The sequence below is a fragment of the Trachymyrmex cornetzi genome, unplaced genomic scaffold (assembly GCF_001594075.2).
Source record: "Trachymyrmex cornetzi isolate Tcor2-1 unplaced genomic scaffold, Tcor1.1 scaffold223, whole genome shotgun sequence".
Taxonomy (NCBI): domain Eukaryota; kingdom Metazoa; phylum Arthropoda; class Insecta; order Hymenoptera; family Formicidae; genus Trachymyrmex; species Trachymyrmex cornetzi.
Window position 1 is genome coordinate 4776680 of NW_017296881.1, and position 15763 is coordinate 4792442.

A 15763-nucleotide genomic window follows, 5' to 3' on the forward strand; every position below is an offset into this window, starting at 1 on the left:
TAAAAAATATATATACATCAAGATTTCTTACATGATAATATACTAAAGCAAATCAAGACATTAATTTAAAAAAAATTGATTATAAAATTTATAAGGTTATTATAAAATTGATTTCTCTGAATTTTTTTTGCGACAAATATGTAACAAGTAAACAATGCTTATTTTTTATAAATAAATACTTAAAAAATATTATAAACATTTAAAATATATTATTTAAAAATTTTTTATTATCTTAGTTCATACTTTTATTCATTTATAAGAAACTATAACAGTATACATATAACAGTCATTCGAATATTTTTTTTACGTGTCATTTCGAAAACGTCAAAAAAATAAATTAAAATCATATAAAATACAAGAATATTTTAGTAACAAAATTATAATTTATGATAAAGCTCCTTTATTATAACTTTACTATAATTTATTCAGGAAGTAAATTTGATCATTGAATGAATTTGATTTAAATTTTAATCTCATTGATCGCGTGTAATTTAAACTTTCATTAAATAGCTAAAATCATGAAATGAATATTCTTCAGCACGACGTTCTTCCTTCGATTACATCCTTTCTCACTAACGACGGTAAAAAGAACGAGTCAACGACGAAGAACGGAAGGGCGGAACGAAGCGAACGCGAAAGTTCGCAAAGCCGAGGAATTTCCGGGCGTGTCCCCGCGCGTACACTTTGCTCGCAACTGTGCTACTTTTCTACAGAATAAGGCGGGAAAGGTGATTCGCCGTCCGTCAAAAACCACTGTCCTTTTTTCCCCGACGAATAAACCGTTCGCACGTACGACGAATTCGCGATGGGGAAAAAAGAAGAAAGGAGGGCGCGCTATGAAAAGAGAGCATTTCGGTTAAGGGGTCTTCTTTTCATCCGCACCGTTATTCAGAATGTAATATCGTCTCATCCCTTTCGAAAACCCACCCTTCTTGCGTACCTTCGGCTGTCCGTGTGCACCTTTAATGCCCACGTTGCCACTTTTGCTACGTAATACGATAATGGCGCGTTAAGCGCGCTTAAACGAGACTCTGCTTTTCTCCTGATCTTCCGCCATTCCTTCCTATCACGCATAGTTTCCAGTTTGTGATAAAAGACTTTTAAAAGTGTTGACGCATCCCTTCGTCGGCGACTAAGCGAATATTCATTCGGCTTTCAATTTTTCATGGCGCTTTTTTTAAACAATAATTGAGCAAAAGGCAATCTTAAAAGTTAATATATCTTCTTGTATACGTTACAAAGAATAATTATAATTATAAAGTATTTTAATTATGCATTTCTTTAAAAGCATAAAATTTTTTATCGTTTTTACATTCGATCAATGTATATACCATATATATATATATATACGTCTGTATATGCGTTTAATAAAACTTTATGAAAAAAGCAAAAAATTCTTTATTTTCAAACAATATTTTCTTTATTTTAAACAAAATAATATTTCTTATTTGTTAATATTAATTTTAAGATTTTGTATTAAACAATTTAAGATAACACAGAATTTTATAATTGTCAAATATCAAGCATAGTATGGTACAATAACCATTGTTACAATTCCCTTGTTACAAGGGAATTTTGAATTAAGACCCAAATTTAAGCACCCTTTCTGCTGGCATCTGTCGTGGTGTGGCTTTGTACCTATCTTCAAGAGGCTCTTAAGCACCCGGAAGGGTGAAAAGTATTAATTCAAGCCATTGAACCTAAGGGCAAACATCAAAGGCGAAGCGCGAGGAAACTATATCGAGTTTATCCTCTCAACCTATGTTTAAAAAGTGTGTGTGTGTGTGTGTGTGTGTGTGCGCGCGCGCGCTTCATGTTGAGAAAATTAAAGTAAAAGCTCTAGAATTTACGTAAAATCATTATTAGCAGAGAATTCTAACATGATATAATAATTAGATAATCATAAAGTGTGCTAACCGTTAAAGTAAACTTTGTATATTTGTATAGTTGAATTATTTATATAGTTCCTCTTTTCATAACAGAAAACTTTTGTGCTTCCTTCTAATAAAAAAAAAAGTAATGTTGGTAGAAATAACTTCTTAATAAAGATCTTCGACGAATATAACATTCAAGATATAGTAAATTTTTTCACATCAAAGATTGAAGACAGAAGTAAATAAAGCGAATTGACAAATAAAGTTCGACATTTCTAGTTTTATTGGAAAAAGCAAAAACATTCAGAAATTGATTAAAAATTAAGATTAAAAATTAATTTGATATAGCGGTAACATATCGGACGCAAGGTATCAAAGATCGAAGAGTGGTATATACAACCCGATTCTGTCAAGAAGTTACTAGTTTTTAACTGGATCATATCTGATTGATTTGTTCTCTATATTTTTCTTCCTCTTTTTCTGTCTCTCCGATGAAACAAGTTTCCCGTTATACTCCGAGCCATAAATTTTGCCGGTTTATTATTCAAGGGTGAATCATCCTGCGGCACATATACTAAAAACCTTCGCGCTCGTCTTGAGAGAAGGGCGAATAATCAAAGAGAAATAAACCATTCGCTTGTATCAAGACAATTTCTTTTCATGGTTAGATCGTAAACTGACGTCATATCTGTTTCCAACCTACTTTACCGAGACGGTGACGGTGGCACTGATTTTCACCGGTCTGGAAACTACGATAGCATGGAATTTTTTCTACTTCTGGATTCTTTTAGTCCTCTTTCTCTGCTCCGCTTTTATGGTTTTATAGTGGCCGAAGATAAATTTTCCGTGACAACGATAAGCTTTTTTCTCTCATTATTTGAGAAACTTGTTTCCAAAAGGGATTAAGTCAGTGTTCTTTTTTAGCAAAAATATATGTTATGTTTTATCTCTACCTCTCATATCAAAATATTAAATATTGAAATACTGAAATAGTATGAATATAATAAAGAACAAAAAGTTAATTTAAACTCTTTTATAATAGAAATATAACAAAAACGGGTCATCCATTCAGCTTTAACATAAATTTTTATGAGAATTTATATTTCCATGATATAATGTATATATATATATAAATACATATGTATATATTTATTATTTATTTCCGTTTTTATTCTCTGTATATTTACAATAAATTTTTTAAAAATATATTTTACATTATAATCAGAGAATCTCTATAATTGCGTTGATTTATATTGAAAAATGATTTATGCTGTAGTAATTAATAATAGATTGGATTTGCATATTACTATAAATTTTTATATAGTAAAAAAATTTTGAGTTAGAATTGAGTCACTGACACTTGCTGGAACAATGCCGAAAATTGATAGCTCAATAAAATATGTTAACATATGATCGGAAAATAGATGTAGATTATTAATTATGTTCCACTGTCGGATGAGGGAAAGTTAATGATATATTTCACTTTTTTGTCTAGTGGCAAATTCAGAGAGATTATTCGCTCACTAAAAAAAAATGTTATGCAATATCTCTACCTTTAGTATGGAGATAAGAAGAATGACACCTCGAAAGATTCCCAGCCTAGAAGCGTTTTCCAGCCGTGATAAAACGCTGTCAATTTTTTCCCCTTAAGGTTTCTGATACTCGAAAAGTCATCTACCGAAAAGACTCAATGTGGATATAAAAATTATATACGATTTCAGTATTTCAACCAAAGCTCAAGATTAAAAAAGTAGAATACTAATTAGAAAATATTATAAAATTAAATGTATAAAAAATAACTTAAACTAAAAAATTCATAAACAAATTTGATTATGTTTAATTAAAAATAATTGAAACATCAATAATTATTCCACTTATAATTGATTGTGGAATTGTAGATCGTCATGTTAATGCCTTAAAGTACAAAGTTAAAATAGAAAATTAGAGGGTGCTTGATATCATTTAAGAAATAATCGTTACTTCCTGTTTGTTGATCGAACTATTTAAAGAGTATGATAAATGTTTCTAGCATCACATATATTACTATTTATATTTTGAACAAACTATATATAGATGAAAGTTGTATTTGTAACATGCTATTTTTATTGAATAACATATTTTTCTAGTTTATCTACTTTATTTGTTATTTATTGTTGCAAACCAAAATTTGTAAAACAATAATAAAAATCTGAATGTTTTTTTATAAATACTTTATATATTCAAAATTACTTATGCAAAGTTTGCGATTCACCGATTATAGTTACAAAGATTTAGAACAAATTAATATTTTGTTTATTTACTAAACAACTAACTTCTGCAACTAAATTCCAATTTTTTTATATGAATTCTTTAAATATTTGATAAACCATCTTAAATATTTAAAGAATTCATATGAAAAAATTGGAATTTTCGTCATTATTTCATAATACATTTCTATACATTTCTATTAGAGCACAGAGAGATAAAAAAATACTACTTTTGATCCTAATGGTCGAATCATCGCTAAATGTTTTGTATGATTTTTGTAAATGCAATCTATTATACACGGAGAGAATTTTCTTTTAAAATTTACCCTGAAAATATGACAGTCGTGGGACAACATTGTATTTCGAAGATTTTTACCATGCACTTCAGTAAAATTGATCAAACTTATTTTAAACTTTATTGTAGTTTTATTAATGAATGAGAGGGATTTATGTTAAAATTCTTCAAAATACAATATTGTCCCACGACTGTCATATTTTCAGGGTAAATTCTAAGAAAAAATTCTCTCCGTGTAGAATGAAAATTTTTTCATAATTTTTTTTCTTTTATTTTGAAATAGGTATAATACCTACGTCTTTAAGTAATACCTATTTCTGTCTGTTCTTTTCTGACTAGACAACGAGAACAGGGTCGACCAATACTTGACCCAGTATTTCAAAGCACTTCAGAGATATCCGTAAATGGATCAAGTACACAAAGAATTTTCTCCCGTGTGCGTCTCCTACGTGCGAAGTTGTAACCCGTTTCCGCAAAAGCTTTTATCGGAATAGATTAGACAGCTGAAAGGACCACCCATCTACTCGTGACGATGGTGTTTGATATGATCTCACTGCGCGCTCACGTCGATGAGAAAAAAATAATCCCTTCGTGTGGGCTTTCTTCGAAAGTTTGATATTCCGTAGATCATTCGTCTTCAACTCTGCTTGTCAGCGAGATATTACCACTGCACCTGGAATATCCTGAGCGGTCCTTCGTTCTCTCGCCGACAAGATTTCAGGATAATCCTATTCAACCATCGCAATGCTGTGCTGCGGTCGTAGAAAAAAGTAAGGAAGTTGAGGAAAATGCGGTGACGAAACAAGGAAAAACACCGATGGAGCGACATTTAACGGTATCCTCAAATGAATGTTTAAGCTCAGAAAACCGAATACGCATAAGATAAGGTTGCAAAAAAATAAATTAACTTTCTGCAAAAATAAAATTCTTTGAAAGCTTTTACCAGAGAAAAATGACAACATCTTTCTAACATCTCTCGCGAATATAAAATGAAAATTTGGGGATAATTTAGAAAAAATGAATATAAATTATACTTTGGGAGTACAAAAATATAACATATAATAACGTAATATACCACTACATTTAAAAATATGTAATATAAAATACAAAAAGGTAATTAAAAAATTTCATATAATACTACATTTTTTTATTTATATGTATATAGAAGAATAATTAATATAATGTTTATTATAAAATATTACCAATTAATAAATGATTTCGTTTTTATGACAATCTTTTGACGATAATCATTGTTAAATTATATTATTCACAATGTCCAATTCAATTCAATCGCGAATAATATCGAGAAATTATGAGTCGCGTGGGATACGAAGGATTTGTCAGGTACGAACCTCAAGTCGTTCGTAACCACGGTAAAACTACGGGGAAAAATCTTGCCCGAGGAAAGTTAAAGTTTTGATCCTCATCGACCCGATATCGCAGTACGTGCCGAACATCCTACGAGTTCTGACTAACTACTAGTTCTAGCTTCTTCCCTGCGTTCTTTCTCTACCCAGCAAAATAGACCACAAGGTCGTTGCCCTCGAATATTTTTGTTCAATGATACATATCTTGAAAAATAACTTGTATTCTCTTTCCTTTAAGACAGCATTTTTAATTATAAATAATTATTACGTAAAAAGTATTTTATGAAATCTTTAATAAGAAATTAGTGTTTTATGATAAACAGTATATATCAAAATTATTATTAATAATCATTAATTTTTAATTACATCTTATTATATTTCATTATTATTATTTAATTCTTGCTCATAATAAAGTTATGGGCGGTTAATTTTTTTAATTTACATTATTATTATAAATTTATCAAAAGAAATAGATGATTAAACATGAAAAAATAAAAAGCACATTTCGATTATAATGACTATATCGATTGGCGCATTCGGTAATTAAGCACTAAGTATATGTCGTTAAAAATTATATGCATAAATTGTCCATTCGTGACGCAACTAAACTAAAATGATGGTAAACTAACATTGTGCGAGCTGACAGTGTTCGCAATTTTGTTGATAGCGCAATTTGCCTCCGCGCTGCGCTGTCTCGCTGCGTCCACACACACACGCACGCATATGGTAATCGTGTAATATCTCTCGAGATACCAGTTTACGCCACGCAAGAGCCAAATTGCAGCTGCAGCTGCTAGATCGACGCGACGTGAAATATCCACCACAATGATATAATAGAAAGCCGACAGGCCAGGTCAGACGAATATTCTATTCCGTGATTATTTCGTCACATCATATAATTATGTATTATTTCCTTACTCGTCTAAAATCCATCCCCTTCTTGTCTCCCTTTGCATTGTTATTCTTTCGTAACTTATTGCAGTTATCATTACCAGTAGAAGATCAAGCAAGATTTTATAATAAAGGACTATAATACAAAATATTTCTCCATTTATCGTTGAATTTTTTAGTAAATTTTTTCAGAAGGCTTAATAAAAATTCTCTAAATTTATGACAGTTCCTCTAAATATTATTCTTTTATTGCAAAAATATTAATTTTTTTGCTAATATAATTAAGGTATATAATTCCAGTATACATATATACCTGATCTATCATAAACTTAATTTAGCAAGTATTATTTACTATGTTTAAGGTAAATTCATGAGTATTATACCAATTAAAACTTTATATCGTTTATTATTATAGAAAAATTGAAAATAGTAAATATTTATTATTTATATTAAAAAAATTTTGTTTAATTCTCTCTTGCTTCTTTGCCATATACCTCATAAGGGTGAAAGATGTACTCATGAAAAATTTATAAATAAAACTAAGACATAAAATAACTTGATGATGACACAGTAACTTATAAAATGTATTTATAAAGTTTTATTAAGGAATAAGAATGATATATAAGTATATGAACGAAATAATAGAACATAATTTTAATTTTTTGCATATATTACAATTTATAAAGTACATGTTTCATGCAATGCATTTAATGCACTGAATCCAATCTGCGCATTTTGTTTCGTTTGCATATCTTTAATTAAAAAGTTATTAACAATTAAAGTTCCGAGGATGGTCGACTTATGTAGATGTGTTAAAAAATCGCAGCTATTACTCAAAATAGTAACTGTGATTTGAACCTGCAAGTCAGTCGTCTTCGAAGCTTTAATTGTTAATAACTTTTTTACTAAAGGTGAATTGTAAACGAAAAATTGATTTGTTCCGGAATGTGCAAAAATCTATTAATTGAAACTAGTTAATTCTAATTTGCTTGTGGTTGGAGGGTTAACGTGAAATTAGTCTCCAAAATTGTTTTTTTAATAATTTTTTTACCAGAAGTTTGCGAACAAAAATTCGAAATGTGTAAATGATGTGAGCAATCAAATGAAATATAAAAAGTTAATTTTTTCAAAAGTTGAGGGAGGGGCAACTTTACACGGGTGTGTAAAGTTCTTTGCACGGCATAAATACCGTTTATCTTATATTAAATGCAATAATATTAATCTTTTATAAACAATATAATATATTTTATATTTATGTATTTTGATGTTAATTTAATTTATTATTTTTTCTCTTCATACTGTGTGAATAAATCTTATTTAGGGGTATACAAGATATAAATAACACTGATCGACACCATTTTGGTCTTAAAGTAAACGAAGTTGTTTCTGATAGATTTTGATGCGCTGATTACGAATCTGGCCGCGAAAATGTCATATCACGTCAAGTTTTTGGGATATTCTAACTTAAAGGTGTAAAAAATGAGGTTTTTGGCCATTTTCAACGACTTATAAAATGTCTAACAATTTTTTTTCATCCAGCCGGATGTCACATTAAAGTGTTATTCTTACCCTTTTTAACGCATATTCAATTGCTATGATCCAACTTTTTTTCGCTGAAATAGAGCAAATTGAAATTTTTATGTTTTTTAACCTTTTGTGTCAGGGTTTTTTGTTAAAATATAAAGTTAGAATATCTCAAAAACTTGACGTGATACGACATTTTCGCGGTCAGATTCGTAATCAGCGCATCAAAATCTATCAGAAACAACTTCGTTTATTTTAAGATAAAAAAAATGTTGAATTTTTGTTGACCAGTGTAATATAAATAATATTGCAAAATGTATATTTTGCATTTTACAATAAAGTTTCAACATTTGTTTTCCACATAATAAAATTAAAAGATTTTTATTTCTTCTAATATCAGTCTAATCCCTTCTGTTTGATCGTTAAAAATGCTCCGTAAATACGTTTGTAATACCGGATGTCAGGATGCATCGCATCGCCAACACGACACAAATTGCATGAGTGGCAGGCGCGCGTACGACAAAAGCGGAACGCAAACATCGGCAAGCCGAAAGTTAGATAGGATTGAGTTCGCGAAACTACGACGACGGACAATAATGTCGGCTTTTACAACTTGTAATTAAATTACCTTGCACGCACGATCGCCGTCGCGCGATCGCGTGCAGTTACATCGTGTGCATCGACCGAGAGGACGACAAAAGAGAAAAGCTATCTCAAAAGCCAGCAATTTTTCAAGAATTTCTCGGTCGTGCAGAAGAAAGAAACGTGATCTGTGTGTGTATGTGTATGCACGTGTCGCATACAAGGAAAATTAAATTATTTGAAACGGTAATAGGAAATTGCACATATGTCTCTATACACTTTTTTGCTTGTAGACGTATAAATTGAAGGAATAGGTAATATTGTTACTTGTTTTGAAAATAAATAATTAAAAACTTTGCTATCTTAAGTTGGATGTATATTTAGAATAGAAAATTATTTTATATATAACTTTATACATATTATTTTATATATAAGAATTGTTTTATACATATATAACAGTTTCTCAGACCTGAGTAGTATTCCAGATACAAGTATTCCAAATAAGTATTATATTTGAAATACAAATGTTTCTTGTATCTTGTATTTCAAATACAATGCAATAATGTATTTTGTATTTTGTATTTCAAATATATTTTTTATTGTATTTTGTATCTTGAGTATAGAATTTAAAATATACACAGAGAAAAAAAGATTTTCTCTGCCGCAGCTAATCTTGGTTTGTTATAATATATTTGCTGCCGTAACTATAAATTTATAAACTACAGCGAAATGGTTTGCTGTTGCTGCTATAATATAGATATCATAACTAAGATATTAGCTATGATACCTATATTTTAACTGTTCATATTTTACACCTGCCATTTAGTTACCACATGTAGTTTTTAGTTACGACAGCTACTTTCTTTGTTCCATGCACAAGATACTTTTGATAATTTTGTGTCTTATTTCGGCATATCGAGAAAAGAGGAAAAAGAAAAACAAAAGTAATCTAGTAATTTCCTATTCTGCATTTCCACATTTAAGGAGGTTGTAAGGCTGAGACGAGCAGTGAAAGGGGAATGCTTTAATATAAAAGAAATATGGAGTGTAGCCAACATTTGAACATTAAAATTTGAAGAAATAAATAGCTAAAATTTAAAGAAATATGGATTATAATGCAATTAAAATGCAAAAAATATTAGTGTTTATTTGTATAAAAATTTCAAAGATAAACATATATTTTTTAGAACAATATATATAACACTGCAAACTGCAATGTCTGACTGCAATGTCTGACGGGTAGATAAGGTTAACGTGACGCTATAGATGTTTTGAAACGTTCTTGATCATTTAGTACAATTTTTTTTCTGTGATTAGTAAATCAAATGCTTAGAAGCATTTGTAGTGAGACTTTGACGGCACTAATCAACTGATAGAATATTCTTGATTCTCAATGATGAAACAACGTTGCCACATTTTCTCTATCAAACAGTTTCCTATTCTGCATTTCCACATTCAATGGCAGAAGTATCACATCTTTGGTTATATTTTTTACTGTTGTTAATAAACTGAGTGGTAAAAGTTGTTTTAATCTTCAAATATATTTTTAATATGCTATACTTTATATATTAAACATAAATTTATTCGATTCTTAACATTTCAAATATTAATATTTATTGAAAACAGATACATAGAATCGAGTCTCCTATAAGAGAAAGAGAAGATAGTCTATTATAAAATCCAGAATTTTGTTATTACAGAAAAATGCGCTGGTCAAAAAATCTGAAAAAATTTATATAAAAGCATGCTTTGTAGATAAAGCTATGTTCCAAATTTCAAGCAATTCTTAACATATTGCATTCTCCTTACAACCTCCGTAAGGCTCACTTAAACTAGGAGTGATTAGCGGCAAGTGGCACGCGAAAAGTGAAAAAGCAAATGAAAAATGCGATTTTCATTTATTTCTTCTCTTTTCATGTGTTGGTGTCGTTCGTCGCTAATCACAATCTGGAAGAATATAAGTATTTATTGTTTTACATTTTGTATTTTAATTGCTCCTATTAACTTGAAAAAATATATCTTAAGGTACTTTAAACATTTTTAGATATACATATTTTTAGATACATATAATATTTAAAAAATCTTAAAAGTATCTTAAGATATTTAAAATATATAGTATTGTGAGTATTTGAGGTATCTTAGGTATTTTAAGTACCTTGAGTATCTGAGGTATTTTGGGTATTTTTATCTTCGGCGCTAAAATAGAGAGGTATCTTATTTTTGTATTTCAAATACATCTTCGACCTGTATGTTGCCCAGCTCTGCAGTTTCTTTATTTTTTTACTGATGAGAATATTCGCGGGAATACATCTGTGGCCGAAGGCAAAACTTTATTGAAGTCGTGAGAAGCGAAAGAAAAACGAGATCGGGATTTAAGGGCAGTAGGGTAGCGATGGTACTCATAAAACTTGTACGTATCCAAGATCGGCGCAGAATAAAAAGAACCGCGGAGAAAGCTGGGATTGAAGAAGAAGAAACAAAAAACGACAACAAGGAGGATATATCGTAAGGGTCTAGACGGCATTTTCCTATCCTGAGACAAAGTATTATAACTTGCAAGCTTGAGAACTCCACGAAAGCCGGAGCGGCGCGGCGGCTTCCACTTTCGCGTCGTGAATCTGGCGTTCTTCTGGGTCAATCCTTTGGAGTCGAGAACTTTGTGATTGCGCTATGTACACCACGCGGAATACGCATATGTATTCACCACGAGAGACTTCCACGTAAAATACTTTATTACGCACACATTGCAAATAAATTTTATAAATATCATTAATTTATAGAGGAAGGTCACCGATACCGACATACCACTTTGTTTTTAGATAATATTTCTTAAACAAAAGGTAAAAATACAACTTCAAAAACATAATACAAAGTAAAACTTCTATCTGATAGTATAAGCAATTTTTATAATACTGTTTGCAATTTTGCAATAATTAAGTTTTTCGTAAATAATGCAAAAATGAGCGTCTGACAAAATGGGCTCCAAAACTGACACAGTAGGCAGTATGCTACGTATTCTTTTTCTTTTACAGGAATTATCTGTATAAAGTATCTATAAGTGAATGTATATAAGATTTTTCATAATCATTTTACTTCGTTATAAAACATTTTTATTGAATTATATGCATATTTACTTTGTGCTGTTCTGCAAGATGCAAATACAAACGCGATAGTTTTTCTAGAGTTGTTCCATATATGCACGATTGCTTTCAGCTCCAATAGACTTATTTGACACTATAAAGCAACATTATAAAGATTAAGTTAGTGACAAACTCATGGTCTGTTTTACGGACAGATGTGTCGGTTTACGCTGCACCCCAATTTTAAATTAAAAATCGTATTATGAAAAGACTAAGAGAAAAAATAATATAAATAAAACTTATTTCGGAAACTACAAGTATTTAAAATGACGTAATATTATCAATAATATAGTCACTATTATTTAAACCTCACAATTTGAAAAAGAAAATCGTAAGAATTTTATTTTCGCATTTATAGAATTCGTTTTTAGCTGATTTGATATAGAAACAAGCCACAAGCCTATGAATTATGAGTTTGTACTTCTTTAATTAGCTAAACAGATCATGATTTTATTAGTATTAATAAAGTGCAATAGTTAGTTTCCGAAAAATAAGGGGGTGTCACTTTAGGAGACTTATGTCAGTATCGGCGACTTTTCTCTACTAATTCATGTCTCTCTCTCTCTCTCTCTCTTACATACAAACGCTCCGTTTTTTAAAAATATGTTTAGTAAAAATACAATTTTTTCAATTGCTTTTTAAGAATTATTTTATTTAATTATCTAATTGAAAGCTATTGATTAATAGCTCAATATTTACTTATTTTGCAATAATTTCTTTGAAAGTTTGATAAAAATCGGTTTAAGAGAGAGAGAGAGAGAGAGAGAGAGAGAGAGAGAGAGAGAGAGAGAGAGAGCAAAGAAATTATAATTCTTCATGCAGCTCTCTCTCTCTAACTTTTCAACTACGATATTTTTAATATCTAGAAAGAGAAAGTCTCTCAGGTATACTTTGAAATGAGAGAATTAAATCCGGTTGAACCAGTTTTTCGAAGTGGAAGGAATGCCTGTGAACTGTGCTGCGTTGCGTAGATTTACTAATGGTGCCGATAGTTTACATCGCCCGAATTAAACTTTCACGAGTACGGCCCGCTGACTCTCCCGCATACTCGATTCGCGGGTTAACACGATCGTTACACGAGTGTCATGCATAATGCATGTACTTTCGTGCACTCTAATCGGCAGTTTACCGTTAATCGACTGCCATTGTTTCTGTTGAGACACGGCTTTGCCCCTCACGCTATTGTTGGATAATTTCATCTCCTCGAGTGCTCCCTCGAGAGTAATACGCACACTCAGATGGAATATCGCATTGTCTTTGATGATTATTGATTACCGTGAGTGTCAAAATGGAAACAATAATCTTAACTCCTCAGAATTATCGTAAACTAATTTCCATATTTCATTAACATTATAGTGGAAATCACCTTAAGAGAATTTCTATATTTACAGAAAATTTAGATTTTAATTAAAAAATTTAAATAACTATATATGTAAAACAATTCTATGAGAATAAATCGATATGCATTTTTTCGTTCAAACAAAAATTATTTCTACCTATTTTAAATACTTTATTGCATTAAATACTCTGCCTTAGGTATATCATTAAATGCTTTCCGTTATAATTTTATTGGTTATGTTTAGACGGTTCTATCAACATACTGATTACGTGATCATTATTATTCTCCTTTTTCATAAACTCATTAAAAATATAATATCATATTTCTATAAGTCCAAACTTTGGCAAAAGATATGTTTCTGTCCGGGATCGAACCGGGGACCTTCCGCATGTTAGGCGGACGTGATAACCATTACATCACGGAAATGCTCTATACATTACAACCTATATACTATGTGAACGCTATCGATTATGCTAATTATAGCCGCAGATGTAATTAGTAAATTATGTATCGGTCCACGTGCACCATGCTGCATAGAGCATTATAAATTATGTCCCCTCTATGTAGCTATTTCGCAAATCCCTCATTTTACATAATGTTCAGCAATTAAGATAGTAACTGCAAAAGGAAGTACAGAACTTTGGCAGAAAACCAGTTTTGAGAAAAATGTACTCGAGACTTCCACCTTAATTGCAAAATGGTAATAATGGCAGCTGCTACTTTATTAACTGTTAATGAAGGTAAGTTATCTGCAAATATTGTGCGAGTTAACAAAAATCTTCAAAATAATTCTATTTTATCGTCTAACAATTGACTCTGATATTGTTCGTTACTTAATTTTATTTTTTTTAAATTTCTGATGTAAAAAAATGTTTCCGCCCGGGATCGAACCGGGGACCTTCCGCGTGTTAGGCGGATGTGATAACCACTACACCACGGAAACTTGTTAAGAAAACACTTGTTCAGTTTCAGTGGTGTTCGGCAATATAGGTTTCTGCTCTAAATTGTCACAGATCTACATCACAATATTTAATTACTTAATTTAAATATTTATAGTTTAGAATATGTATAAATAATTTAGAACAATTAAAACTCTAAACTGTTTATATATATATTCTCACTGTTAAACCTATAGTGTCAAATTTAATCTAATTTAAATCGCCACTGCGATCTAAATTGTCACATCACAATATTAACTTACTTAAATATTTATAGTTTACGCTGTTAAATCGATAATTTCAAATTTAACTTAATTTAAGTCGTCACTACTCCACTACTCAATATTTAACTATTGTTTTAGTATAAAATCATTATTTTATAAAACAATGGTTAAACTTGATACCATATATAATTGTGTCAAATAGACACTATAGTTGTAAATTTAATCACTTTTTTAAAGTATAAAATAACGATATATTGAGTAGGAGCAGTGACGACTTAAATTAAATTAAATTTGATATTATAGATTCAATAGTATAAACTTAAATAAATATTTAAGTAAGTAAATATTGTGATGTGACAATTTAGAGCAGATTTATGACAATTTAGAACAGAAACCTATATTGCCGAACACTACTGAAACTAAACGAATGCTTTCCTAACAAGTTTCCGTGGTGTAGTGGTTATCACATCCGCCTAACACGCGGAAGGTCCCCGGTTCGATCCCGGGCGGAAACATGTTTTTTATATCGGAAATTATTTTTTTTTAAATGTACTTAAACAAAGTATATAATTAAGTAACAAATATTATTAGAGCCAGCTGTTAGATACTGTAAAATAGAATTATATTATGCGGATTAAAATTTCAGCCTGGTTACGATTATGGTCCGAAGCTACCCAACTTTCGATTTCGGTGTCAGTTCTTTTAGTGATAACGATGACCGTTACAGGTATATAATTACCGAAAACCGAAAAAAAAACCGAAATCCAAACGGATCAGGTAATCGTTACGGTAAAAGAACTGGAACCAAAAGTTGGATTTAGCCTCAGACCGGTAGCTAGACCGAAATTTTTCGGTCCGAGTCCTTGATTATAATACATATTTATCCAAAAATTTTTGTAAAACATAGTTGCTATTTAAACATGTTATTCATGTAACCTCTTGAGATATATTTATACTTTTCTTAAAATAAAAATATAAAATCATTTATTTTTCATTTATCAACTTTAATATATCTGCTCTGATAAAAATTTTATCACTCAACCAAAAATGTTTACCGCGTTAGTTATCTCAGTCAGCATTGCATAACATAGATTTGTCTTCTTTTAATTACTTAAATGCGTACATTTAAATTCGTAATTATAAAAAATATTATCTTGTAAAAATATTGTTATGTTAATTGAATCTTGATATAAGTTATTTTATAATAAAAAAAATTTTTTTTGTGATTAAATAAGACGTTATGAAAAGTATACTGCAGAAACTTATAATTAAAGTCTTTTTGTATTAATTAGAATCTCTCTTGTTACTTTCATCATGGATGATATTATCGAGTGATTTTATTT

At 30.2% G+C, this 15763-nt stretch overlaps 1 protein-coding gene and 3 non-coding genes across 4 annotated transcripts in view; 2 read left to right on the plus strand and 2 right to left on the minus strand.

Moving 5' to 3' along the window:
* LOC108760339 (uncharacterized) overlaps nt 1-15763 on the plus strand; it is a 99797-nt gene that overhangs the window by 27045 nt on the left and 56989 nt on the right. The gene's annotated exons all lie outside the window — the stretch shown is intronic.
* On the minus strand, nt 13612-13684 carry TRNAV-AAC (transfer RNA valine (anticodon AAC)). The gene has a single exon. It is a non-coding gene; the product is annotated as a tRNA-Val (tRNA).
* On the minus strand, nt 14129-14201 carry TRNAV-AAC (transfer RNA valine (anticodon AAC)). The gene has a single exon. It is a non-coding gene; the product is annotated as a tRNA-Val (tRNA).
* TRNAV-AAC (transfer RNA valine (anticodon AAC)) lies at nt 14863-14935 on the plus strand. Its single transcript has one exon. It is a non-coding gene; the product is annotated as a tRNA-Val (tRNA).